Source organism: Chiloscyllium punctatum, chromosome 8, assembly GCF_047496795.1.
Source record: "Chiloscyllium punctatum isolate Juve2018m chromosome 8, sChiPun1.3, whole genome shotgun sequence".
In the NCBI taxonomy this organism is placed as follows: Eukaryota; Metazoa; Chordata; class Chondrichthyes; order Orectolobiformes; family Hemiscylliidae; genus Chiloscyllium; species Chiloscyllium punctatum.
The window spans coordinates 93301866-93329599 of record NC_092746.1 but is presented as its reverse complement, the minus strand read 5'-3'; the positions used below and the strand labels follow the sequence as shown (position 1 = coordinate 93329599).

General features: G+C 40.8%; 1 long non-coding RNA gene across 1 annotated transcript; it reads right to left on the bottom strand.

Moving 5' to 3' along the window:
* Positions 1–669: 669 nt before the first annotated feature.
* LOC140480761 (uncharacterized) lies at positions 670–27593 on the bottom strand. The gene is made up of 4 exons (XR_011961396.1): positions 27227–27593; positions 23662–23938; positions 3442–3501; positions 670–1229 (listed from the first exon to the last, which is right to left on the bottom strand). It is a non-coding gene; the product is annotated as an uncharacterized lncRNA (long non-coding RNA).
* Between the last annotated feature and the right edge of the window lie 141 nt (positions 27594–27734).

Genomic DNA, 27734 nt, shown 5'->3' with positions numbered 1-27734 from the left:
AGGCTCATTTAATAGCCTATGCACAGTTATGTGACTGAATTGCAAGAACACATGATTGTAGTGTGGTAAATACTAATTACTGAAGTCTGATTAAAGGTTAATCCTTGGTAATGCCCGGGATGATACAAGTGGAATGATTTTAATGATTTATATAGCAATAAAATTATATAGAAATAAAATAAATAAAATTCATGACAGTGCCAATAAAAGCATTAGCTCAGGAAAAATTCACAAAGCCTTATGGTGTAAAAGGAATCTTATCAAGAAAACCTGCCTCCTCCATCTCCCCCTACAGCTGAAAAATAGGTCTGCACAACAAAGAGTGAAATCGCAATAACTTAAACTTGGATGACACAAATTTCTTTTCATGTCGAAGTTGTCAGCCATTCCGGTTGGCAGAATAGCAAATTGTATAAAATGACACCCCTAAAGAGCTGAAATTCCACACTGGTATCTCTGGAGTAGCTGAACTCGTTTAAGCTTGTTATGTGTCCATGGTTTTTGGAATCTGACCACAACGAGAGTGGGAAGGCATAGAATGCTGGACAAGCTATCTTCTCACAGCTCTGTGAAGGTACATGCAAAACCTGGGGGTAAGGTGAAACCTGTGAGAAAGTTTTTTAAAAAAAATTGTTAATTGGAGAGGTCAAAAGTAAATAGAGAATTAGATTTCATTGTCATATATATTTTAACAATAAAAATACAATGAAAAGTGTTCTAAGTCGCCCTATCATGGCACCTACAATGACAAAAACACAAGTTACAAAATTAAGTAAAAGTTAAGTTAATATAACAAAGTTCAACAAAGTCCATTTAAAGGCTCCTGGTCTCGAAGAAAGCAGACCCATGATGAGAACGACATGACGGGACAAAAACTGAAACGCTGGACGCCACATCACTGGGTCGAAAGCCTCTAAAGAAATACCGCCGCCAAGAACACCAGTCAAAAAAAATCGCTGGGCCATCGGATTGGTGGACCGCCACCCACGGACAAAACGAAATGGTGAGATATCAGAAAACCAAGCCAGAAGCACTCAACGAAGATCCAGATTCAAGCTGGACAGCCGTCAAGATCACACTTGGGACAACCGCTTCAACAGAGACCGCACCACACGTCGATAAAGACTGCCAGAAACAACAGCTACTCAGGAGAAGCTCACGGATGAAGCCTTCAAGATAAAGATAAGTGAATTTCAACTTATCTATATCGTATGTACTAATGGAAAGACCTTAAAAACAGAAAAAGAGGAAAAGAAAATAGTAAAAGCAAACTGAGTAGATAAGCAACGGGCTCCTGGGCTGCTACTCCACTACCGCGTGTACAGTGCAACAGGAACTGGATACATGTATTGTGAAATAATGAGAGATTACATCATCAAATTTGACCATCATTCTGAAACAAAATGAGCATTGGGACAGTTTCACAAACAGGTATTCTTTCCAGCAGGGAAAAGGATTAGATCAGCGGTCTAGCCTGACACTGAAGATGATCTGGGTCAAGGCAGCTCGAGCACAGGATTCCCTTCTTCGGTCCAGTCCTTCAGGAAAGGGAGTTGCTGTGGTCAAGAGTCTGGATTATTACAGGTTCATATAGTCGTACAGAAAAGGCCATCAGACCATCCAGTTTGTGCCTACCATCTACACTAATCACACTTTCCAACATTTCACTCATAGCCCAGAATAATATGATACTTAAAATGCTCATCAACGTTGTTTTAAAGGGTCATGAGGTTTCCTGCCTGTACTCACCTCCCAGGCAGTGCATTCAAGATTCCCATCACCTCGGGGTGAATAAAGTTTTCCCGGTGTCCCCTCTAAGCCTCCTAATCAAAATTCCGTGAAATTCCAACATGACCTCCCTGCTCTCATAATCTATGCCTTGATTGATTATAACAAGTGTGTCCTATGCTGCCTTAACTATCCTATTAACCTGTCCTGCTGCCTTCAAAGATCTGTGGAGAAAGTACCCCACAGTTCCTCTAATCTTTCTAGTATCCTGCCAATCATTGAGTACTCCCTTGTCTTTTACTTCCAAAGTATATCACCTCATTTTTCAGAATTCAATTTCACCCACCACCGATCTGCCCGCCTGACCAACTCATCGATGTCTTTCTGTAAGCCATCTTCCTCACTACTAACCAGCCAGACAATTATCGTGTCATCCACAAACTTAATTATCATATACTCCCATATTCTCATCATTAATATACCTCACAAACAATGAGAGTCTCCGCACTAAATCCACTGGACTTCAATCACACAAACATCACCCATTTTCCCCTATCACTAAGCCAATTTTGGATCCATCTTGCCAAGTTTCCCTGGATCCCATGTGCTTTTACCTACTTTATCAGTCTCCCATGTGGGGTCTTCTTAAGTCCATATAAACTTCCCAACTCTCATCACTTAGTCTTTGCCTTGAAAAATTCAATCAAATTTGTTAGGCATGACCTCCCTGATCAAACCTTGCTTCTCCAATTTTCTCTTTCGGAATTTTCTCCAATAGTTTCCCTACCACTGATGTCAGACTCACTGGTCTACAATTCCCTGGTTTATCCTTATCACCCTTCTTGAATGAGAATCACATGAACTGTCCTCCAGCTTTCTGGCATGTCTCCAGTGATCATTGAGAAATTAAATACTTGTGTCAGGACCTCTATAATTTCCTTCTTTCCCCCCACAGCAGCCTGGGATACAACCCTGTTTTATTCCTAAGCTCTACCCACAACGTCTCATTTGAAGGCACCTCCAAGTATCGTATCTCCTATGGCAGTAACTGACTCATTAATTAATAATGCAACACCATCTCCTCTTTTACACCCTTCAATGAAGATTCTATATCCCAGACTGTTGAGTTGCCAGTCCAGCCATTCCCTCAACCATGTCTCTGTTATGGCAACAATATCAATTCTACATATCAATCTTCACCCTCAACTCATCTATTTTACATATAAAATTTCCAGAATTAAAGAGCAACCAGCCTCGACTTACTCCCTGGAATCTCTTCAGAAGCTGGACTCTGTCTTGGTTCCCTTACTATATTATGCTGTGTCACCTCTTTCTGAACTAGTTTAAACGTCTCTCTACACTAATTAATGACCAGAACAATTTCATGGCAAGATACAGCACTACCTTTGGTGCAGTAAATAATGAGGGTGCGACAGTTACAACACAATGAAAGGTGATTGTCTCCAAAATGATCTTGCCTATCTCTTGAACAAGTATGCACCAAGGGACATTTTAACATCAAATGAAAAAGGACTGTTTCATCATCCTTCGAAAGACTGATTTTTGATGTTAAAGGTGAAATATGTAACGTGGAACCCGCGTGACTGTTACGGTCTACACTTCTAATAAGAGGGAAGTCATGGAAGTCGTGGCAGCCATGTTGCTTTCCAAATGTCAATCACTAACTACACAATATGTGGCTAACAAACCCACCTGGAGCACCTCCAATATTTTTGAAGCATTCAACTTTTCAGAAAAGTGGATTAAATGTATCTGCAAGAGAAAGATTATCAAAGTTATAGACAGCTTCCCTGCATATTCAAACATTGTTGGCCTTGATTATGTGCTATTAATATTAGAATTGGAGAAGTTTTTAACAATTACACTGTATTCATTTACTGCTTAATGCAGAGATTGGGATGTAGTTATGGAGACATTTAAAGTTGAAAGTGCAGAGGGAGTAAGTAGACTGTTGAAGTCAATGGTAGTCTAGATTTTGTGGCAGCATTGATCAAACCAGCTTTGTGAAGGTCTGTCAGTTCCATGGATGGCAGCTTTGGTCAAACCATCAGCAGCAACAAACAACATAACTCATTCTCAATTAACTAGATTTTGCAATGAGCAATAATGTTGCATGATGAGAGGAGTAGCTCTTACCTGGCCTCATTTGCACACTCTGGGTTCCAGACACCACGAACTCCAAAATCTGTTTGAACCGGAGCTGCACATGCATGACCCATGAAATGTTCTCAGGAAAATAAGAAATGCTGGGTTTGAGGATGGGACTAAGAATATTGAATGTCTTCTGCCATTTTGTCACAATGGAAAGGATCTCTGTCATGGCAGAGGTAGACTCTTTGGCTCCTCATTCTTGATCTGCAATTCACCAGGATCATGGCTGAACTTGTGTTTAAACTCTACTTTCCTGCTCCTACTTGTATCCTTTGATTCTCTGGATGACTGAACACTTGCCTATCCCAGCCTTGGATATGATCAATTTTGAAGGAGCTGCAACCATCTGGGGTAACAAATTCCAAAGAATCCTAACTGGTTGACCATAAAATATAAGAGCAGACTTAGGTCATTGGATCCTGACTAATAGGTTTCTCAACCCCATTCTCCTGCCTTCTCCCAGTAACCCTCAATCCTTCCCCAATGAAGAACCTATCTCTATCTTAATACACTCAATGACTTGGCCTCCACAGTCCTCTGCAGCAATGAATTCCACAGATTAACCACTCTGTAGCTGAAGAAATTCCTCACAGTTCTAAAGTGATATCCCTTCAATCTGAGGCTGTGCCTTTGGGTCCTAGTCTCTGCTACTAGTGGAAATATCTTCTCACATCCATACTATCCAGGCCTCTCAGATAAACCTCTAGGTTTAAATCAGATCCCAACCCCTCCCCTCCCCCCAACTTTCTCTCATATTTCATCATCTCCCTACCTTACTGATTTTTTTTTTGCTTTAAATCTGCTGGTTTTTAAAGGCTTCCTAACCATCTGGCTTCACACTAATCTTAACCACATAGTTTGCTTTTCTTTTTGCTTTTATGCTGCCTCTGACTTCCCTCGTCAGCCACAGTTGCCTTGTTCTCCCCTTAGTAGGTTTCTTTTTGCTTGGGACAAGTTTCTGCTGCACCTCCCGAACCACCCTCAGAAACCCCTACCATTATTGATCCACTGTCTTCCCTTCCAATCAACTCTGGCCAGCTCCTCCCTCATGTATTTGTAGTTACCTTTACTCAATTATAATAATGTTACATCTGATTCCAGCTTATCCCCTAAAATTGCTGGGTGAATTCTATCATTTAATGGTCACTGACCCAGGGATTTCTTTACCTTAAGCTCCCTAATCAAGTATGCCTCATTACACATCACCAAATCCTGCACTGGGATCACAAGCAGTTCTTAAATTCTAAACCTAGGATGTGACAGGTGCATGGGGTCTTATGACAGAAAGGGGAGACAGCACTGCTCACATCCCAATAAAAGGAATTTTAAAACTTGCCATACTCTAACTTAGACTAGTGTACATTGATGTTGTGCTGAGATGTTTGTAATGCACAGTGAGAACCAAAACATGGATGGTGAAAATAGCACAGAGGAAAGAAGTGCAACTTGTCTCAGCTTGCTGCCACAGATAACAAGATATGAAGTTGCCTATTTGATTCCCAATAAGAAATATTGATAATTTAATTCATACCATTAGGAACAAACAAACAAACAGAAGGCAAGCATGTTCACACTGGTACAGAAGAATCTGGAGATAGATATGCTGCAGGTATGTATATTGATTACAGTGAACAGCTTGCAGCTTGTGGGCGGCACGGTGACACAGTGGTTAGCACTGCTGCCTCACAGCACCCGAGACCCGGGTTCAGTTCCCGCCTCAGGCGACCGACTGTGTGGAGTTTGCACATTCTCCCCGTGTCTGCGTGGGTTTCCTCCGGGTGCTCCGGTTTCCTCCCACAGTCCAAAGATGTGCAGATTTGGTGAATTGGCCATGCTAAATTGCCCGTAGTGTTAGGTAAGGGGTAGATGTAGGGGTATGGGTGGGTTACGCTTCGGCGGGTCGGTGTGGACTTGTTGGGCCGAAGGGCCTGTTTCCACACTGTAAGTAATCTAATCTAAAAAAAAAACTGGCACAGTTCGAACAGTAGACCACCTGTGATTTTGTTTGAGAAGATTTGTAGCTCAGGTTGTAAGTTTGCTCACTGAGCTGCAAGGTTTGTTCTCAGACGTTTCATCATCTTGCTAGGTAACATCAGTGAACCTCTGTTGAAGCACTGGTATTCTGTCCTGCTTTCTATTTATGTGTCTTGATCTATTAAGGTAGATGGTATCATTTCCAGTTCTTTTTCTCAGAGGTTGGTAAATACCAAATCAATGTGTTTATTGATGGAGTTCTGGTTTGAATGCCAGGCCTCTAGGAATTCCAGTGTGTGTCTCTGTTTAGGCTGTCCTAGGTTGGATGTGTGGTCCCAGTCGAAGTGATGTCCTTCTTCATCTGAGTGTAAGGATACTAGTGATAGCTAGTCATGTCTTTTGATGACTAGTTGGTGCTCGTGTATCCTGGTGGCTCATTTCTAACCTGTCTGTCCAATGTAATGTTTGTTGCAGTCCTTGCAGGGTATTTTGTATGTGACATTTGTTTTTCTGGTCATTGGTACAGGGACCTTTAGGTTTATCAGTAGCTGTTTCACTGTGTTGGTAGGTTCGTGGGCTACCATGATGCCCAGGGGTCGGAGTAGTCCGATAGTCATCTCTAAGATGTCTTGATATTTGGCAGTATGGCTAGAGTCTCTGGGTGTGTTGTGTCTTCTTGTTTGGGTTTGTTGTTTAAGAATTGGTGGACTATAGGCCAACTGTCACTTTCAGACTAGAAAACGGTCTCTGGAAATTAACCTTAAAACATTAAATACCAACACAATCCAGTGTGATTCATTTCACATACTTTAGTGTTAGACACCAAACTCTGAAACACAAAGGGCAAATTAGCTGGGTCCCAAATCCCCAATCCAGAACCCACTTAGGAAACACACAAACAGGAGTATGCCATTCAGCTCCTTGAGCCTGTTTCATCAATGAGATAATTGCTGATATGTGGCCAAAATCCTCATATCTACCTTCAGCCCATTTCGCTTAACACCTTTGCCTAATTAAAACCTATCTCAGATTTAAAATTAATAATTGATTCTGCATTGACTGCTGTTGGTGGAAGGAAATTCCAAATCTTTACTATCCTTTAAAGAAGTGTTTCATAACATCTCTTCTGAATGGTTTAGCCCTAATTCACAGACTTTACCCTCAATTTCTCGAATCCCCAACCAGCAGGAAAGGTCGATTTTTATTTACCCTTTCGTCCCTCTTAATATCTTGAAGACTTTGATTAGATCATCCCTTCACCGTCCAAATTCTAGAAAATTGGGCAACCTAAGCAGAAATGTGACATAGATATAAAAAAACCTGGTGAATTTCTATTGAATTGAATATTTTAATAAGTTAATCAAGTTCTAAGAGGTTGACAGCATGGAAACAGTCCCTGCAACCCATCTTGCCTTCCAGTTATCAAAATTTAAACTAGTCCCATTTGCTTGCATTTGGTCCACATCCCTCCATACCTTTCCCATCCATTTACCTGCCTAAATATTTCTTAAATGACAAAGTTGTACTCACTTCCACCACTACCTATGGTAACCTGTTCCAGACACTCATCACCCTCTGTGTGAAAAAAACTGCCTCCTCTGGACGCTTTTGTATCTCTCCCCTCTCACCTTAAACTTTTGCTCTTTAGTTTTAGACTCCCCTACCATGAGAAAAGCTATCTACTTTATCTCATGATTTTATATACTTCTGTAAGGTCACTCCTCAGTCTCATACACTCAAAGGTAAAAAGTCCCAGTTTATTCAACCTCTCCTTATACCTCAAACCTTCCAGTCCAGGTAGCTTCCTAGTAAATCTTTTCTGCACTCTTTCTAGTTTAATAATATTCTTTCTATAGTAGAGTGACTAGAACTGCACATAGTACTCCAAATGTGGCTTCAGCAATGTCTTGTACAGCTGTAACACGAAGTTCCAACTTCTGTACTCAATGCTGTGGTTGATGGAAGCTAGCATACTGAAATTCTTCATCAATATAATGTCTCACTTTATAGTGACATCCTTTTCCACAATGTATAACAATTACTGCTTTATTTGTTTTGCTGGTTATATAGCGTGGCAGAGGGATCAAACACCTGTTTGTGCTTGTTTAGCATGCAAATATTTAAATGTGTTTAATTACTATGTACATTAGCCTATGTGAATGGATGAACATATATTTACTCCAAATATTAATTCTGGAAAAGGTATTTCAATGAAATGCTCTCTTCACTGCTAAAATAAATTGGTTTTGGACATTAACATTGTACAGATCTTCAGTGTAAAGTCGGTCACTGAATTTTAGTTTAAAAAATGAACATAAATTCAAAAAAAGAGAGAGAATGTCATGCAATTACAAAGGATGTGGAAAACAAAAAAAACCACATTCTTTCATACTCTACCGCTGATAAAAGAAAATATAAATTCCTTGTGGATGTGCAAGCCCAAAACTTAAATGAAAAAGTTAATATTGTTACACTGTATATTTATCTAAAATTACTATTTTTTTTAAACAAGTTCAAAGAATGCAAGTGTGTTTCTCTTCCAAAGAAGACAGTGTGCCTGTATTCCAGGAAATCTAGCTTAATTCAGTTAGGTCCTCTTTTTTGCAGATCAACAGTTTGGGACCCTTTAACCTGAGCCTTCAATAGATCTCTCTTGTGTGTTCAAATTGGCTAACTGAAAATAGTCAAGCACTGGATTGAAGTCATGAAGTGTAATTTTGTTATTTGATAGCATAATTAAGATTAATTTGCTCTGTTTCTTCAAAGGATAAGAAGAGTGGAAGGTAGAAGGATATATCTTCAATTTTTCTGAAGCCTGAAGACAGTTAATTTTACAGAGCTCAAGAAATATTTTGGTCAAATATTTACAATGAAATTGCCATGAAATGTAGCTTGAGACAATATCCTGTCTTCCATTCTTCACAAACTTGAATTCATCTAAAGGTTTGGCCTGAAGACTCGGGATAATTCCCGATTCCTTGAACTCTACATTAAAAAATGTGCCCTATAAAGTTCAGATTTTAATTTCTGTGGAGGGAATTGATAAAAGTGGAAATTGTGACCACCATTCCAGAAAAGAGTTCAAAGGCGGGGGTTGCCTGGTGCATAGATGGGCTGTGCAAAGCTAGCCTCTGACCTACAGCACTTTATTGAAGTTGTAAGAAGAATTAAACAAAATCAGCCTTCTAGTCCTCACCCCTCACACTCTATCCATACTATCATATTCCTCCTATGCACTTCTGCTTTGCCCTTCATATCCTCCATGTCAAAACATGCCCCTCTATTAATTTTCATGGCCTTTTTACAGTGTCTATTACTGCCAACATTTGCTCCCCCTTCATTACCATGTCAACTTGGCCAGTATCCACCATGAACAGATCTCAGGACCCATGCTGACATTAAATAAAGTTCTTAATTGCTTATTAATACACTGTCATGAAGATGGGTTATATCAAATTTGAGTTTTCATTTCATCGGTTGAATTGATAGTTTAGTTAATCTTCTTTCCATCATAAGGTCAGAAGTGGGATGTTTACTGTTGATTGCTTGTGATCAGCATCATCCATGACTCCTTAGATAATGAAGCAGGTCATGTCTGACTACAGGAAGATCTGGACAATATCAGAACATGGGGTGACAAGAAACAATTGCCAGGCAATGAGCAACTCCAGTGAGAGAGAATCAGTTTCAGAATCGGTATTAACATTTCTGGATTCCCCCATCAACAGCCTGGGATGGTTAATATTTAATAGAAACTCTACTGGACTAGTCATGTAACTACTGTGGCTACATAGAAGCAGTCTAGGAATTCTACAGCATGTAACTCACCTCCTGATTTCCACATTTACAAGGCACAAGTGAAAAGGAAGTTGCTGGATGAATGGAGCTCCAACGAAACGCAAGCAGCTTAATGAGATAATCATGCACAAAATGTGGAAGACTGGGTCAAATTTCCTTATTCCTTGATTTCTTATATTGTTGATTGACTATTGCCAGCATATTATCACTTGTATTCTAAAAGGATATTTGTGTGGGTGCAGAACGTTTTCCCCTCCTGTCCTTGAGCATCCGAAAAGTCTCTTTATCCTTACTAATTATTGCCCAAATTTCTCCTTTTTCTGCATGCTGTCACCTTATAAAGTATTCAGAAATACTCTTTTACACCAGGAGGACTATGTTTTGAAAGTAATGTGATCAACTATAATTGTAAATTACATCACCATTTTTGGAACAATTCAAGGAAGTTGTACTTCCATGGGAAACCACATTGGATTATGTAAATCAGGAAGATGGGATTGTTGACAGATAACACAGATATTAGTGTCCCTATCCCTGGACTAGGAGTCCTGGGTTCAAGTCACCTCCCAACCGCATTAGCTCTCACTTTTTAGGGTTGAATTTCATTTGCCACTGCTCTACCTATCTAACCAGTCCACTGATGTCATCCAGCTATTCTCCTCACAGTTTGTCACCTTGCCAATTTTCATATCATCCATGATCTTGATTATACTCCCTATATTTAACTCCACTGGAATTAGGGTTCTTGCCACAGAAATGTCCTTCTCCATGAGCTCTCAGCTAACTTTGTATCCAGTGTACCACTTTGCTTTGGATCCCATGGATTCTTACTTTTTTGATCAGTCTAAGAAACTTTAGTAAAAGCTTTGCTAAAGTCCATGTAAAACCTCTGTAAATGTGTTACCCTAATCAATAGCCCTGGTTATCTCCTTAAAAAAAATTGAACAAATAGGCTATAAACAATCTTACTGTAACAAATTCATGCTATACCCGATTAATCAGTGTCTCTCCAAGTCCTGTTCCTCAGAATTCTTTGAGAAGTTCCCCAAAAAGGAGGTTAGAGTGACTGTTTTATAATTTCCTGGAATATCCTTTTAACAGTGAGATAATGTTAGCAGTGCTGTGGCACATCACCTGTTGCATAAGATTAGAAATTACTGTCAGACCCTTGATATTGCCTCCCTCAACAGCCTGAGATTCACTTATCTCATCCCCTCCCTAACAAATTCCTTACTATTATTACCGTCACACTTCTCCCAACCCACTGAGCAGCTGGACCACCGCAGTGCCATTGTGTTTGTGCTGGTTGGCCTCCTCATAGGAAGTGTAACTCTCATCACTTTCCAAGGCTAAAAGATGGTTTGCAAGTATGATGCACTCAGGGGATTCTCTCACTACCTAACTTGTCCCCTTTTTTTTGTGCAGCAATCACCAATTCCTTCTCTGCCTGCATTTCCTTAAGCTGTTAGTTGATCATGAAACATGCTATCCATGAATCACTCAAGTCTCGTGAATGGACCATCGTGCTCCCAGCAGGCACGGAAATTCCAAAACCCCCAAGTCTGAGTTGCTCCAGCAAGTTGTGTTTGTACACATAGCCATCCAGACAATCTGGAAAGTCTAGGCCTTTACCATATAGTGCAGGATGTGCATATCATGGGCCTGAGGTCCCCTGACATGGTTTAACTGAACAGGATGTAGACACCCTGCTTTTCTTTTACCCTTACTTCAATTTTTTTTCCCCAAGTAAATACCTTTCTTGTGTATGTCAGACAAATAACCCCTTGATTGTGTCAAGCAAATTAGTTTTGAAGCTCTAAAATCTTAATTATCAGTGTAAAGTTTTTACACTGTAGTTTCAATCTTAACTTAAATCAATCACAAAAGACAACAGAAATACTCACCAATTACCTACTTGCTCCAACGTTGTTCCCTTCCCAATGTGGTTGCTTCCTTGCACTCACTCCTTTTAATCTCACTGCCTTCACTCCCAAGTCCCAGATAGCTCCACTTCCCAGTCTGCTTCAAGTGCCTTCCCCACATTCATTCTTCCTTTTTTAGCCTTGCTTACTGCACTCCCAAGTCCCAAACAGCTCCACCGCCAGTCTGTTTGCTTCTGGCATCTCGCTGCTGTCAGTCCTCCTTTCAAACCTTGTACAGCCGTTCCCATGTTCTAAACAGGCCACTACCGGTCTGACTGCTTCTAGGTCTTCACCTCAACAGATCCTCTCTTTTTGAATGGATCATTTAGAAACTGCAGGATCCAGATCTAGGTGCATACCTTTATGAAACATTAACTAGTACTTCCTTGGGCCACACCCTGTGTACTAGGATTTGTTGAAAACCAACCATTCGTTTCTGAAATATATTGTTTAAAGACAAATGAACTAACAACCAGTGGAGAAATATCACACTACCATAAATTGGAATACTTTTAGCCTAAAAAAACTACTTATGGTTATTATTAAATATTTCAAAGGAAATTCTCTGTTTCATTGCAACTATGCTTTAAATATTTTCTATCAACACTCTGCATATAACTACACACCTCTTTTGTCAACATATCTTACGACTGTCATCCTGCAGCAGAAGAATGCCAGACACACCCTCTGGCCATTTCTGCTCTGCAAACTGTACTTCTGTTAACATACAGCTGGTGTTCTAGTATAAAATACAAGAGGTCGTTAACAAAAGAAAGGTTAGGTGCAGCTCATTAAGAGTGCGTAAAGACACTTGTATGTACAACTTTGTTACGGAAATAAATTAAGAAATTCAGCAAATAGCATTTTAATATTTTCTCAATAACAACTACAAGTTTGATTTGTCACATTATTTGTTAAATAATGTTAATATATTAATGTTCAACCAATTATGAGGCTGTGTGTTGATTTATCCTATTGCGTTTTTAGTACACCTGGAATACCAGGATAATAGTTTTAACCGAGTTCATCTAGATACAATTATAGTTTTCATATTATCAATTCAGTCAATTTCTGTGCTTCACATAGATATGCTGCATCAATTATTTGTTCAATAAATGAAAAGAATGTAAACATTTCAAAAAGATTTAGGATTTCCCTCAATCCCAGTTAAGACTGATGGCTTTTCACGTTTTGTTATGCTTAAAGAGCACAGTGATAAATGTCTCCACCGCTGATATCTTTCATTTGTGATAGAATTGCACTGTTATTACAAGCTTTCAACAGAAGAAATTGTGCTTTTAATATTGGAAGCTATGCTTCCGAATTCTTATTACCTTCCAATATATATGAAACTTTTTTCATCTGAAGGAATACATTTAGCATTGTTGTGCTAATTGTGATTTCCGATAAAGGGCTGATGCCCGAAACTTCAATTCTCCTGCTCCACAGATGCTGCCTGAGCTGCTGTGCTTTCCTAGCAATACACACTCTACTCTGATCTCCAGAATCTGCAATCCTAATTTTCTCATTTTTGTTTACTCTCTATGGTCAGCAAGATTTCTTTGCAAACCAGATTCTACCAAGACTTACTGTTTACCAGAATTCAAGTATAACTTCATAATCAGGTCAAAGAAAATCTTAAAGCTTTTTGAAAATGGATTTTTTAAAAAAAATGGACAGAACAGGACAGACTGAAAAACTAATTCTTCTTCCCTTGATCATAATCGTGGTAGTTTAATTTTTATTAGGCTGAAGTGTGTTAAAAAAATCCATTTGCATGTAGTCAGTTTTTACAAAGTAACCAGCCACCTTACACAGATAATTTAAAAAAGGAACATTATTCATTACTAGGTTATAATTTCATGTGATTGTAGTCAGTGAGAATGGGGAGGTTTTCTGAAGTTTAAGATGAATCCGGAGAGTGAAAACGATATGCTTTACAGATTTTTTTGAAATAAAAGATGCACAACATGCAGTGTAGGAGAGTTTTTCCTTACCAGGCAAATATGGAATATTTTGGAACATGTTCTGAGGAGGCTTTAATGTTAAAGCTCTGACGCTTGGTAAGATGGGATAGCCAATTTCCTTCAATGACACTTCTATTGTTATTTCTGCCACTTGCCACAAAGCAAGCAAACATTTACAATAAAAGACTTTCAAAAAATAATAAAGTTTTGGCAGTGTGATGGCTTGCCATTGAAACACAATGGAATGCCATTGATAGTTTGTTCATATTAAACTCTTACGGTTAAAAGTATTGACATACAACACAGGCAGATCAAGGTCCTTAGGAGATCCTTGTGCATTATCAGTTTCATTAGCTCTCCTCTGCTTCATGACAGATTTGGAGTCAGAGTTTGTTGTCATTGTTGCTTTAGGACAAGTCCTGAGAAGGGCAAATGTGATGTTCCACAAGCATGTTACCTAATCATGTCCATAGTAATCCACTTTTAAAGATATCCAGAAGCTTGCACAACTTGCAGTTCCAAATGTCAGTGACCAGTGGGGTGCCACAAGGATCGGTGCTGGGGCCTCTACTTTTTGTCATTTACATAAATGATTTGGATGCAAGCATAAGAGGTACAGTTAGTAAGTTTGCAGATGACACCAAAATTGGAGGTGTAGTGGACAGCGAAGAGGGTTACCTCAGAGTACAACAGGATCTGGACCAGATGAGGTAATGGGCTGAGAAGTGGCAGATGGAGTTTAATTCAGATAAATGTGAGGTGCTGTATTTTGGGAAAGCAAATCTTAGGAGGACTTATACACTTAATGGCAAGGTCCTAGGGAGCGTTGCTGAACAAAGAGACCTTGGAGTGCAGGTTCATAGCTCCTTGAAAGTGGAGTCACAGTAGATAGGATAGTGAAGGCGGCGTTTAGTATGCTTTCCTTTATTGGTCAGAGTATTGAGTACAGGAGTTGAGAGGTCATGTTGCAGCTGTAGAGGACATTGGTTAGGCCACTGTTGGAATATTGCATGCAATTCTGGTCTCCTTCCTATCGGAAAGATGTTGTGAAACTTGAAAGGGTTCAGAAAAGATTTACAAGGATGTTGCCAGGGTTGGAGGATTTGAGCTGCAGGGAGAGGCTGAACAGGCTGGGGCTGTTTTCCCTGGCGCGTCGGAGGCCCAGGGGTGACCTTATAGAGGTTCACAAAATTAAGAGGGGCATGGATAGGATAAATAGACAAAGTCTTTTCTCTGGGGTCAGGGAGTCCAGAACTAGAGGGCATAGATCTAGGGTGAAAGGGGAAAGATATATATTTTTTAAAAAAAGAGACCCAAGGGGCAACTTTTTCACAGAGAGGGTGGTATGTGTATGGAATGAGCTGCCAGAGGATGTAGTGGAGGCTGGGACAATTGCCACATTTAAGAGGCATTTGGATGGATATCTGAATAGGAAGGGTTTGGAGGGATATGGGCCAGGTGCTGGCAGGTGGGACTAGATTGAGTTGGGATATCTGGTCGGCATGGACGGGTTGGACCGAAGGGTCTGTTTCCATGCTGTACATCTCTATGACTCTATGACCTGTGGAAGCCACCTCAAATGATTTAAGGATGCTCTATTGAAAACTCAAATGGCCTCATGTCCACTCATCATGACCACTTATATCGTCTCGGACCGTGTCTTCAGAATCCTTAAGGGGGAGGGTGTGCAGCCAGAAGTCGTGGTACACATTGGCACCAACGACATAGGTAGGAAGAGGGGCGGGGAGGTCATTCAAGAGCTCAAGGAGTTAGGCTGGAAGCTAAAAGCTAGGACAGACAGAGTCGTCATCTCTGGGTTGTTGCCGGTGCCACGTGACAGAGAGGCAAAGAATAGGGAGAGAGTGCAGTTGAACACGTGGCTGCAAGGATGGTGTAGGAGGGAGGGCTTCAGATATTTGGACAATTGGACTGCATTCTGGGGAAGGTGGGACCTGTATAAACAGGACGGGTTGCACCTGAACCAGAAGGGCACCAATATCCTGGGGGGTAGGTTTGCTAGCACTCTTCGGGGGGGGTTTAAACTAATTTGGCAGGGGGATGGGATCCGGACTTGTAGTCCAGCAAGTAAGCTAGCTGTGTGTCAGGATGTCCAAGACTGTAGGGAGGCTGTGGAGAAGGTAGCACTGACAGGGACTACTTACGGACACAGAGATGGGCTCAAGTGCGTATACTTCAATGCAAGGAGTATCAGAAATAAGGTGGGTGAACTTAAGGCATGGATCGGTACCTGGGACTACGATGTTGTAGCCATCACGGAAACATGGATAGATGAGGGACAGGAATGGCTGTTGGAGGTTCCTGGTTACAGATGTTTCAGTAAGATTAGGGAGGGTGGTAAAAAAGGAGGGGGGGTGGCATTGCTAATTAGAAATGGTATAACGGCTGCAGAAAGGAAGTTTGAGGGAGATCTGCCTCTGGAGGTAGTATGGGCTGAAGTCAGAAATAGGAAAGGTGCAGTCACCTTGTTGGGTGTTTATTATAGGCCCCCCAATAGCAGCAAAGATGTGGAGAAACAGATTGGGAAACAGATTTTGGAAAGGTGCAGAAGCCACAGGGTCGTAGTCATGGGCGACTTCAACTTCCCAAATATTGATTGGAAGCTCTTTAGATCAAGTAGATTGGATGGGGCGGTGTTTGTGCAGTGTGTCCAGGAAGCTTTTCTAACGCAGTATGTAGATTGTCCAACCAGAGGGGAGGCCATATTGGATTTGGTACTCGGTAACGAACCGGGACAAGTGGTGGGCTTGTTAGTGGGTGAACATTTTGGTGATGGCGACCACAATTCTGTCACTTTCACCTTGGTTATGGAGAGGGATAGGTGCACACAACAAGGAAGTTTTTACAATTGGGGGAAGGGAAATTACGATGCTGTAAGACAGGATTTGAGGAGCATACGTTGGGAGCATAGGCTGTCAGGGAAGGATGTGGTGGAAATGTGGGACTTTCTCAAGGAGCAGATACGACGTGTCCTTGATATGTATGTACCGATCAGGCAGGAAAGAAATGGTCGTGTGAGGGAGCCTTGGTTGACGAGGGAGGTTGAATGTCTAGTAAAGAGGAAGAAGGAGGCTTACATAAGGTTGAGGAAACAAGGTTCAGACAGAGCAGTGGAGGGATACAGGATAGCCAGAAGGGACCTGAAGAAAGGGATTAGGAGAGCTAAGAGAGGGCATGAAAAATCCCTGGCGGATAGGATCAAGGATAACCCCAAGGCATTCTATGCGTATGTGAGAAACCTGAGAATGACGAGAACGAGGGTAGGTCCGATCAAGGACAGTGGTGGGAGACTGTGTATTGAGTCGGAAGAGATAGGAGAGGTCTTGAACAAGTACTTCTCTTCAGTATTTACGAACGAGAGGGACTGTATTGTTGAAGAGGAGAGTGTGAAACGGACTGATAAGCTAGAAGAGATATCTGTTAGGAAGGAAGATGTGTTGGACATTTTGAACAACTTGAGGATAGACAAGTCCCCCGGGCCTGACGGGATATATCCTAGGATTATGTGGGAAGCAAGAGAGGAAATTGCAGTACCGTTGGCAATGATCTTCTCGTCTTCACTGGCAACGGGGGTGGTACCAGGGGACTGGAGAGTAGCGAATGTTGTGCCCCTGTTCAAAAAAGGGAATAGGGATAACCCCGGGAATTACAGGCCAGTTAGTCTTACTTCTGTGGTAGGCAAAGTAATGGAAAGGGTACTGAGGGATAGGATTTACGAGTATCTGGAACGGCACTGCTTGATTAGGGACAGCCAGCACGGATTTGTGAAGGGTAGGTCTTGCCTTACAAGTCTTATTGAATTCTTCGAGGAGGTGACCAAGCATGTGGATGAGGGTAGAGCAGTGGATGTAGTGTACATGGATTTTAGTAAGGCATTTGATAAGGTTCCCCATGGTAGGCTTATGCGGAAAGTCAGGAGGCATGGGATAGAGGGAAATTTGGCCAATTGGATAGAAAACTGGCTAACCGGTCGAAGTCAGAGAGTGGTGGTAGATGGTAAATATTCAGCATGGAGTCCAGTTACAAGTGGAGTTCCGCAGGGATCAGTTCTGGGTCCTCTGCTGTTTGTAATTTTTATTAATGACTTAGATGAGGGAGTCGAAGGGTGGGTCAGTAAATTTGCAGATGATACAAAGATAGGTGGAGTTGTGGACAGTGAGGAGGGCTGTTGTCGGCTGCAGAAGGACTTAGATATGATGCAGAGCTGGGCTGAGGAGTGGCAGATGGAGTTCAACCCTGCCAAGTGTGAAGTTGTCCATTTTGGAAGAACAAATAAGAATGCGGAATACAGGGTTAATGGTAGGGTTCTTGGTCAGGTGGAGGAACAGAGGGATCTTGGGGTCTATGTACATAGATCTTTGAAGGTTGCCACTCAGGTGGATAGAGTTTGTAAGAAGGCCTATGGAGTATTATCGTTCATTAGCAGAGGGATTGAATTCAAGAGTCGTGAGGTGATGTTGCAGCTGTACAGGACTTTGGTTAGGCCACATTTGGAGTACTGTGTGCAGTTCTGGTCGCCTCACTTTAGGAAAGATGTGGAAGCTTTGGAGAGGGTGCAGAGAAGATTTACCAGGATGTTGCCTGGAATGGAGAGTAGGTCATACGAGGATAGGTTGAGAGTTCTCGGCCTTTTCTCGTTGGAACGGCGAAGGATGAGGGGTGACTTGATAGAGGTTTATAAGATGATCAGAGGAATAGATAGAGTAGACAGTCAGAAACTTTTTCCCCGGGTACAACAGAGTGTTACAAGGGGACATAAATTTAAGGTGAAGGGTGGATGGTATAGGGGAGATGTCAGGGGTGGGTTCTTCACCCAGAGAGTGGTGGGGGCATGGAATGCGCTGCCCGTGGGAGTGGTAGAGTCAGATTCATTGGCGACCTTTAAGCGGCATTTGGATAGGTACATGGATGGGTGCTTAATCTAGGATAGAAGTTCGGCACAACATCGTGGGCCGAAGGGCCTGTTCTGTGCTGTATTGTTCTATGTTCTATGTTCTATGTTCTATAATGCTACTTACAAAATACACCCTAATAAGGACAGCAGAATTTGTCAGCATCAGGCCAGAATTTATCATTTAAAGAGTAATTTGATTTGCAAATAACCCAAAAAGTGTATAGGTAGCTTTTCTATAATGTGCGCTTAGCATGAATTGGTTTTAATGCAATTGATGAATTGTGGACATTGCTTGCGTGAAGGTAATATTCTGAACGGGTATACTGAGTTTTCCATAGTGCAATCTTCTACAATGTGATTTCTAGAAGAGTTTCCCATAGTGCAATTTTGTAAGGCGCAAGGTTGCAGAGGAACACAACTGTTGTTATAGTAGAAAAACATAAATAGAAAAGCTAGTAAAACTATTGTTGAAGGAGATTGCTTCTTTGTAATCACTTTGACACTGCCACATCTATATTTTCTTGACCTAATGCTGACTCAACATTATTAGCTCCCTTTCTTCACTCTTCAAAAAAGCCTCGATCACCCAGCTACTTCTCACAAAAGCTTTGAGTCTTCCATTACTGAGACTACTGATCCTTTTTTTTACAATTTTCTTTTTAAGGTCATCAAAACAGCTCTGTGCCCAATCCTTCCTTTATTTTCGTCTGGTTTCTACACAAACTGTAGCTCCTAATAGTGCTCTGAAGGCGGCACAGACACCACCCTTTGTGGATATTCTTTAGTAGCACTCATTCGTGCTGAATGCTGTTGGGAGGACAATCAGCTCATCTTTCTACTGTATCTCATCTAAATATGTAGTTATGATACTAGATTTGCAACTCAGAAGTCATGAATTCCCTCTATGGCAAACTGCAAAGTTGAACTTAAAAATTCTTGTCATATGTAGGCTAGCACAAGAAAATATGTTCATAAAAGTTGGTGACCTATTCTAAACATCTAACTGGTTCACCAGACTAACAAGAATGAGAACTTCTCACTTCTACTTAGGTTTATCCTAAACCTTACTCCAATCTAGACCAGATGAAAAATAGAAATGTTCTTTCAGTTTAGCAAACCATTCTGTTGGCAATACATATAGATTAGGCAGCAGTTCCCACATCCCAAAAATAAATGGGAAAAACTAAATTGGTTTCAATATGCACAAACTCCACTTGTTGAAATGGCTTCTTCTCCTGAATTAGGTTTGTAGTTTCTTTCTGACCCTCCTATTCCTTGTCTACTGTTACCCTTAGTGGCAACATCCATAAATTTGCATGAAAATTTTTCATGAAAAGGTCTCTCTCTCTCTCTGCTACCCTGCTGTAGCTGAAACCTTTGTCGATGTCCTTGTCACTTCAAGGCTCAACAACTGGAATAGTACTCATGTTCAAGTTTCCTGCTACATGGTTTTGAATTAATTCAGTAACTCATCACAACCTCTCATTAAGTTCTGCTTCACTCTTTTTCCATCCTATACTTGCTCCATCTTGTGGTGCAGTGGATAGCCTCTGAATCAGAAGTTCCAGGTTCAATTCCTATACGGGAATTGATCACCAAGGAAGGTACAATTGTAACATGTTCAAATACATTGATTATCAACCTGCAAATTGATAGTGAACTTCAATAGAAGCAGCTAAGAGTGCAGAGACTCATCTGCTAAGTTATAGACGAAAATCACAGCCTCTGCCATAACTATCCATAGCTCCAAATTACACCATGCATGTTCCCATGGCAACCTGAACACCCTGGATGATTTGACGTATGCCAGGATCACCATTGAATTTAAAATCTTTATGCTTATCTACAAGTCTCTTCACATTCTCACCTGTTCCTTTACCTGCAAAAAAAAATTAGCTTTATGTTCCGGTTTACATTATCCCTCTTTCAACATTTGTCTTGTTTGCAATACTTTCTTCACTTGGGTATCAAATCTTCAACTGTTTTGGCCCCAATCTCTAGAATGCTTTCCCTAACTCTGCCTAACTTTCTACCACTCCACTCTCCTTAAAAGGCTCCTAAATCATACCTTTTTTACTTTAACTAAAAGACATACTTTTATGTAGCATCATTCATGATCACAGGGCATCCCAAAGTGCAATACAGCTAACTAAGCATCGTGTAATCGTTGTATAGTAAGAAACAAACACTTGCCAATTTGTGTGCAGCAAACATCTACAATGCAATAATAACCAAACTATTGTGTGATTTTGATTGAGGGATAAATATTGCTTCTGAAAGATGACACCTCCAAAAAATACAGCAAGTCCCTCAGTAATACACTAGAGTGTGAACTGAGATTTTTGTTGTGTCATGGAGCCCACACACTTCTTACTTAGTGACAGCATTGACCTATTATGGAACTGCTATTAAGTCTCTGATAATTTCCAGGTTTTTCTTCCGTGAAATGATATTGGATATCTGATTAAAAGCAATCTATAAATGGAAGTTGTTATTGTGTCATTGTCACCATTTTGATCACAACAATATAGTAATTATTCTAATGTGATTAATTTCAATGCAATGCTTGAAAGGGAGATATGAAAAACAGCTCCCAAACATCTTGGGGTTTAATAAGGTTGACTTCAATGAACTATGACTGACCATTCACAGGAAGCTCAGCAAATCGGTTAGTGGATGAAAGGTTAGAAAAATCAGTGACTGATACTTAAAAAGAATTTAAAGTGATGGATCACAAATTTATATCTTGAAGGTGACAACTCTATACTCAAAAACAGACAGACAATCATTGACAACTGAGGAGGTAAGATTCAATATAAAACTAAAAAGAAAAAGCACAAAAGAGCAAGCAAAGATCTGACAAATGGGCAAGAGAAAAAAAGCAAAAGGTGACAAAAGAGCTAGTACGAACCTCAAAGGTAATATGAAAGCAAATTTGGAAGAGTATCAAAATCACCACAGAAAACTTCACAATTACATAGTAAACAAGAAAAAGCTCAGTAGAGCTCAGACATTCAGCATTTTGTGCAAACTCAAAGTTATTATGGTTATGCAGCTTGTCTTTTGTTTCCCCCCCATGTCTGGCCTCTGCTTTGTAGCTTCAAAACTGAAAAATAAGTCTTTCAATTAAGAGTTTCTATCTCATGGTTGAGACTCCAGGCCAATCCATCCACATTTCATAACCTGATATGAAAACTGCTCACATTTTGACAACTGTGAAAACCATGAAAGGCAACAGGATAGGGAAAGCGAGCAGTTAATAAAGAATACAGTATCAGAAGTGGTAAACTTGTATACAACACTAGTTACACATCAGCTGGAGCATGGTGTATAGTATGGGGGCAATGTTTTAAGAAAACGGATTGCACAGAGTGAGTAGGAGGTTTACAGAAATGGTTAGTGTTGAGAAATTTCAATTATGGAGATAGATTGGAGAAATTGGGACTGTTCCTTGGAGAGGAGAACCCAGTAAAGAGATTTGATAGAAGCTTGCAAAATCATGAGGAAGGTGGACACAGTAGAGCAGGAGAAACTGTTCCCTCTCAAAACGGTTATGAATGAGATAATTTGCAAAGTAAACAATTGAGATGTGAGCAAAGACTTTTTCACACAGCAAACCATTTAGAATCTAGAATTTACTGAAATATGTTAGGCAGGTTCAATTTAGGCATTCAAGAGGCACTGGATGATTACTTTTAGAAACAATATTTAGGATGATGAGGATAAACAGGAGAATGGCACCGAGTCACAATGAATATTCAGAGATGTTGCAGACATAATGGGCTGAATAGCCTCCTCCTGCACTGCAATAATTCTGTGATCCTCAGCAGTTGAGACAATCCACAACATTCTTTAAAAAAAAGTTCATTTATTCTATCTCCCAATGTCAACTGTTATGTCATCATACAGATTTTTAATCTTTAAAAAAATTAAATGTTTCAGTACACAGCTGAGTAAAAAGGCCAAGATTTCACGTTTTACAACTTTTATCGACTGAGCATTATTTTCTTTCTGGAGGCAACGTATTCTTTAAATTACAGATAGGGATGTTCCATTTTTATGTTTGTTACATATTGGACTTACCCTGAAATTCCAGTCCTTATTATAATCAATCCACATTGGCTGTCAGCTTTCAATAGTTTTCTGTATCCCTATTTTGCTAAGTAGCAACTTCAACTGACAATCTTCAGGGACTTTCTGGAGTTTCTTAAATCCACCATCCTCAGTAATGCCTTTTCTCCAATCCATAACGGGACAAGCAGACTTTGCTCTTTGCTGACCACACAAAACTGCTGTTGTCAGAGGTATTGGTGATTGGTAGGGAAGTCTGTAATCTGAACTCAAAAATGACTTTCTATGCCCTCTTTTACATGAAAGACATTAAATTTTTTCCACGTAGAAATATTCATTCGCTAATCATGACCACAACTCTTAACTAAGAAGTAAAAGGGCAGTTTACAATGCAAAACATTTTCAATGAGCTAACTTCAACATCTTTAAGGGACCTTAGGAGACTTGCTATAGGGTGAGCATGGAATGGAGAGAATGGAAAGTCAACGTGCAAGGTGCTAAATTAGGCAGGATGGGAAATCCAGATTTCTTGATGGCAGGTTGAGAAAGAGATCAAGACAGCAGCATCTTGAGCCTCATACTTGAAATACACTTGCATCTCATTTAAAATTACATTCTACCTTCAAGAAAAAAAATCAACTCATGAAGGAATTCACTCAGCAAAAGTGAAGGAAAAGCAATTTAGTCTTATGCCATTCTTGGAAAGGATTTTAAAGGTGCTGGTACACTCATGCCCTTTCCTTCCAGATGGTAAAGGTTACAGGTTTGAAGTGACTGTCAGAGGTACTGAGCTGAGTTGCTGCAGTGCATCTTGTAGATGATATACATATACTATTACCAATGTGTGCTGGTGAAGACTATACCTATTAGGAGGGCTCCTTTGTCCTCCCTGGTATTGAGCTCCTTACATCCATCCAGGCAAAGGGAGAGTATTCCATCACATTCCTGACTAGCACACTTTAGATATTGGACACATGGCAGAGACAGGTAGGTGACTCACTGCAGAATTCCTAACTCTAATCTTCCTTTTCAGGCAGTGTGTTTATTTGGCTAGTCTGGTTTAGTTTGTTGAAGACGGTCATCGCCTGGAACTGATATAATGTAAAATGTTGCTTACCATTTATAGACACAAGCCCAGGTCTTGCTGCATAGCGGGACTGCAGAGTTGTGAACAGTATTGAACAATGTGTAATAGTCAGTGAACATTCCCATTTCTGACCTCAATGATGATGAGAGTTGAGCCTAGAACACCACCCTGAAGAACTCCTGAAGGGACAATGATCGATCTTCAATAGTCACAACCAATTTCCTTTGTATGGGTATGAACCCAACCATGCAGAGATTTTCCATTGACTCCAGTTTTACTCGGGATCTTTTGATATCATACTTCCAAGCTGCGAAATAGAAAAGCAGATAATATCTAGACAATTTTCAGATAAAAGTAAAAGTATTAGGATAGTGATAGCAGGGGATTTCAACTCCCCTAACATTAAACAGAGGTGGGTTTACAGAGAGCAACATTTTTTTTTAAATGCAACCAGAATGTTTTTTTAAAAAAAAAATCAGTGGGTAAAAGTTCCAAGAGAGGGATTTCCTGAACTTAGTCATGGAGTCCTACAGCATGGAAAGAGTCTTCAGTCCAACTGATCATTCTGAACATAATCTCAAACTAAATTAGTCCCACCTGCCTGCTCCTGGCCCATATCCCTGCAAACCATTCGTATTCATATTGATCTAAACACCTTTTTAAAATGGTAATTATGCCCACATCCACCATATTCCATAAGTGAACCACCCTCTGTAAAAAAATTGCCTCTCATATCTTTTTTAAATCTCTTTCCTTAATGTCCCCAAGTCTTGAAATCCTCCATCTTAGGAGGAAAGACACCTACCATTAACCTGCCCTATACTCCTCATGATTTTATAAACTTCTATACCTCACTATTGATTACACCGCCCTAACAAATCTGCCACTAAAGAGTATCCTGTACTTGTGAATCATGCCACTACATTTAATGGATTGAAATCGCAACAGGATATATTCTCAGTCCTTGACATTGTGAATGGGTTCTGTGAAGGAAAACAGTATATATGGATCTGGTTACCTCAGGGATTCCACTACAGTCCAGCCATATTTCATCACTATAGTTAGCCAAATTGATTTTACCAACACCTTGTTGTCTCAGTTGGTGGAAAAGAACATATCTGGATAGTACTTCATAGAATCCCTGGTGTGGAAGCAGGCCATTCAGCCCACAGCCCATGGGTCCTAGCCTCCCTACCTAATGGAAACAACTTCCCAGTGTCCACCCTTTCTAAGCCATGCATTATCTTGCAAGTTTGAATTAGATCTCCTCTCAACCTTCTAAACTCTAATGAATACAATCCAGGATCTTCAGCTGTTCATTGTATGTTAGGCCTACCATTCCAGTGACTATCTATGTGAACTTGTGCTGGATACACTCCAGTGCCAATATGTCCTTCCTGAGGTGTAGGGCCCAAAATTGGACACAGTATTCTAAATGGGGCCTAACTAGAGATTTATAAAGTCTCAGAAGCACATTGGTGTTTTTATATTCTAACTCGAGATAAATGACATTACATTCGCTTTCTTAATCACAGACTCAACCTGCATGTTAACCGTTAAAAGAATCCTGCACGAGCACTCCCAGACTCCTTTGTACTTCGGCTTTATTAATTTTCCCACCGTTTACAAAATAGTGCATGCCTGTATTCTTTGTTCCAAAGTGCAACACCTTGCATTTGCTCACACTGAATTTCGGCCATTTCCTGGACTACTCTCCTAAACTATCTAAATCTTTCTGCAGCCTCCCCACCTCCTCAGTAATACCTACCTGTCCACCTAACTTCATATCAGCAGCAAACTTCGCCAGAATGCCCCAGTCCCTTCATCCAGATCATTAATATATAAAGTGAACAGCTGCGGCCTCAATACTGAACCCTGCGGGACTCCACTTGTCACCAGCTGCCATTCTGAAAAAGAACCTTTTATCCCAACTCTCTGCCTCCATCAGGCAGCCAATGCTCAATCCATGCCAGTAGCTCATCTCGAACACCATGGGCCCTCACCTTACTCAGCAGCCTCCCGTGAGGCACCTTAAAGGCCTTTTGGAAGTCTAGGTAGATAACATCCACTGGGTTTCCCTGGTCTAACCTACATGTTACCTCTTCAAAAGAATTCTAACTGGTTTGTCAGGCACGACCTCCCCATACTAAATCCATACTGACTTGTTCTAATCTGACTTAGAAATCTCATACTGAATGACAGATTCTAGAATTTTACCGACAACAGAGGTTAGGGTAATCGGCCTATAATTTTCCGTCTTTTGTCGTGATCCTTTCTTGAATAAGGGGGTTACAACAGCGATTTTCCAATCATCTGGGACTTTCCCTGACTCCAGGGACATTTGCAAGATCACAACCAACGCCTCCGCTATTTCCTCAGCCACCTCCCTCAGAACTCTAGGATGTAGCCCAGAGCCAGGAGATTTATCAATTTTTAGACCTTTTAGATTTTCTAGCACTTTCTCTTTTGTAATGGCTATTAAACTCTTCCCTTCCACCCCCACCCCCCCATACCCCTGAATATTGTTTATATTTAATTACCTAATGTCATCTCAAATGCCTCAATTGAACTTGCCTTCACCAGTGTCCCAGACCATTACTGATGGCTACATACAGAAGTTTTTTTTCTCACATCACATTTGCTTTTGCAAATTATGTAATAACTATACCCTCCTGTTTCATCAGTGGGAAATTTCTCCCTATCTATTTTGTCCAGACCAGTTATCCTTACATCTACTGTCAGAAAATTATGTAATCTTTAAGGTCAGACTGTAGATCAGCCATGACCTTATCAAATTTTACTCCTGTAATGATTGCGGATTTGTAATGCTGGAGTACATTCTCCCAATTCCGAGATAATAGAAGTAGTGCTTCTACATTTGGATTTTGGTTCACAAAAGGATTCTGAACACGTTTTTGGGCAATCTCAGATTATTTCATTTGCCAACATATTTCTTAACCTATTTTGACTTTATTCCTATTTACCTACAGTGCCAGAATAATTCCCTTTGGCAATTGAATGTTTATCCAAGCATGACAATAACGATATTTTGATTTATTTCAGAGGGTCCTGTGATTTATAGGATGATTATTCATAGAAGCTTAAACAAAACCCAGTGCTTCTTGCAGTCTTAATTCCTTTTCTGTAGATGGTTGAATGTAAACATAAATAGCGTGACCTCCTTCAAAAGATCAGTTTAAACATCAACATCTTGATATATATTAAACCTGAAAGATCTTGTTCCTTATACAAGTCCAGATACAGCTGGTTTAGAAGATAACCCGCTCTCTCCAGTTCCAATTAGACGTTAATCCTGAGACTTTAAAGCTTATTTCTTTTTATTCACTCGTGGGGCACCGGTGTTGCTGGTTGGCTCACATTTAGTACCCAGCCCTAATGCGCTTGGGAAACTGGTGGTGAGCCGCTCCACCTCATATTTTGTATGTTGACCCACTATGCCTGTTATGGAGTGAAATTCTGTGTGTGTGTGGAAGGAAACTAGTTTAGCAAGAGGAGAAAACCACTTTGCCCATCCAGCCTTTCTGCTATTCGGCATCATCATGGCTAACCAGGTTGCGATGTTAACTTAACTTACATGCCTCCATAGCCCTTGACTCCCTTCTACGCTGTCACAACTCGCTGGAGTAACGCCATGGAAATCGAACCCCGTCAATTCCAAAGTCTTCACAAAAGTTTTGATGAGCCCCTTTTCGGTTCACGATAGTCGTCTCCATTGCTTCACCAACATGCCCCCCGCAACGCCAACACGAGCTAAAAAGGGTGTATTTTTCTGAGCGGGAGACATAAGGAGGACGGGAGCGGCTCACTATCCCTCGCCACAATAAATTTTACCTTTCAGGCGAGAGACAGTTCCCGCCAACAACTACCTCTGACAGCTGGAAACGGGTCGCCACTCGATCGCCTGACCGTGCGCACGCATCACGTCACATTGGGGGGGGGGAGAGAGGCAAAGGAGCAATGTAAGGGGGTGGGGCAAAGTCAGGTGGGAGGGCGCGAGGAAAGGAGTGGGACGGTTAGGCGTGGCGGGAGCGCGAACGTGCGCGCGGATAATTGGAGATGCCCGGCGGGATCGCGCACGTGCG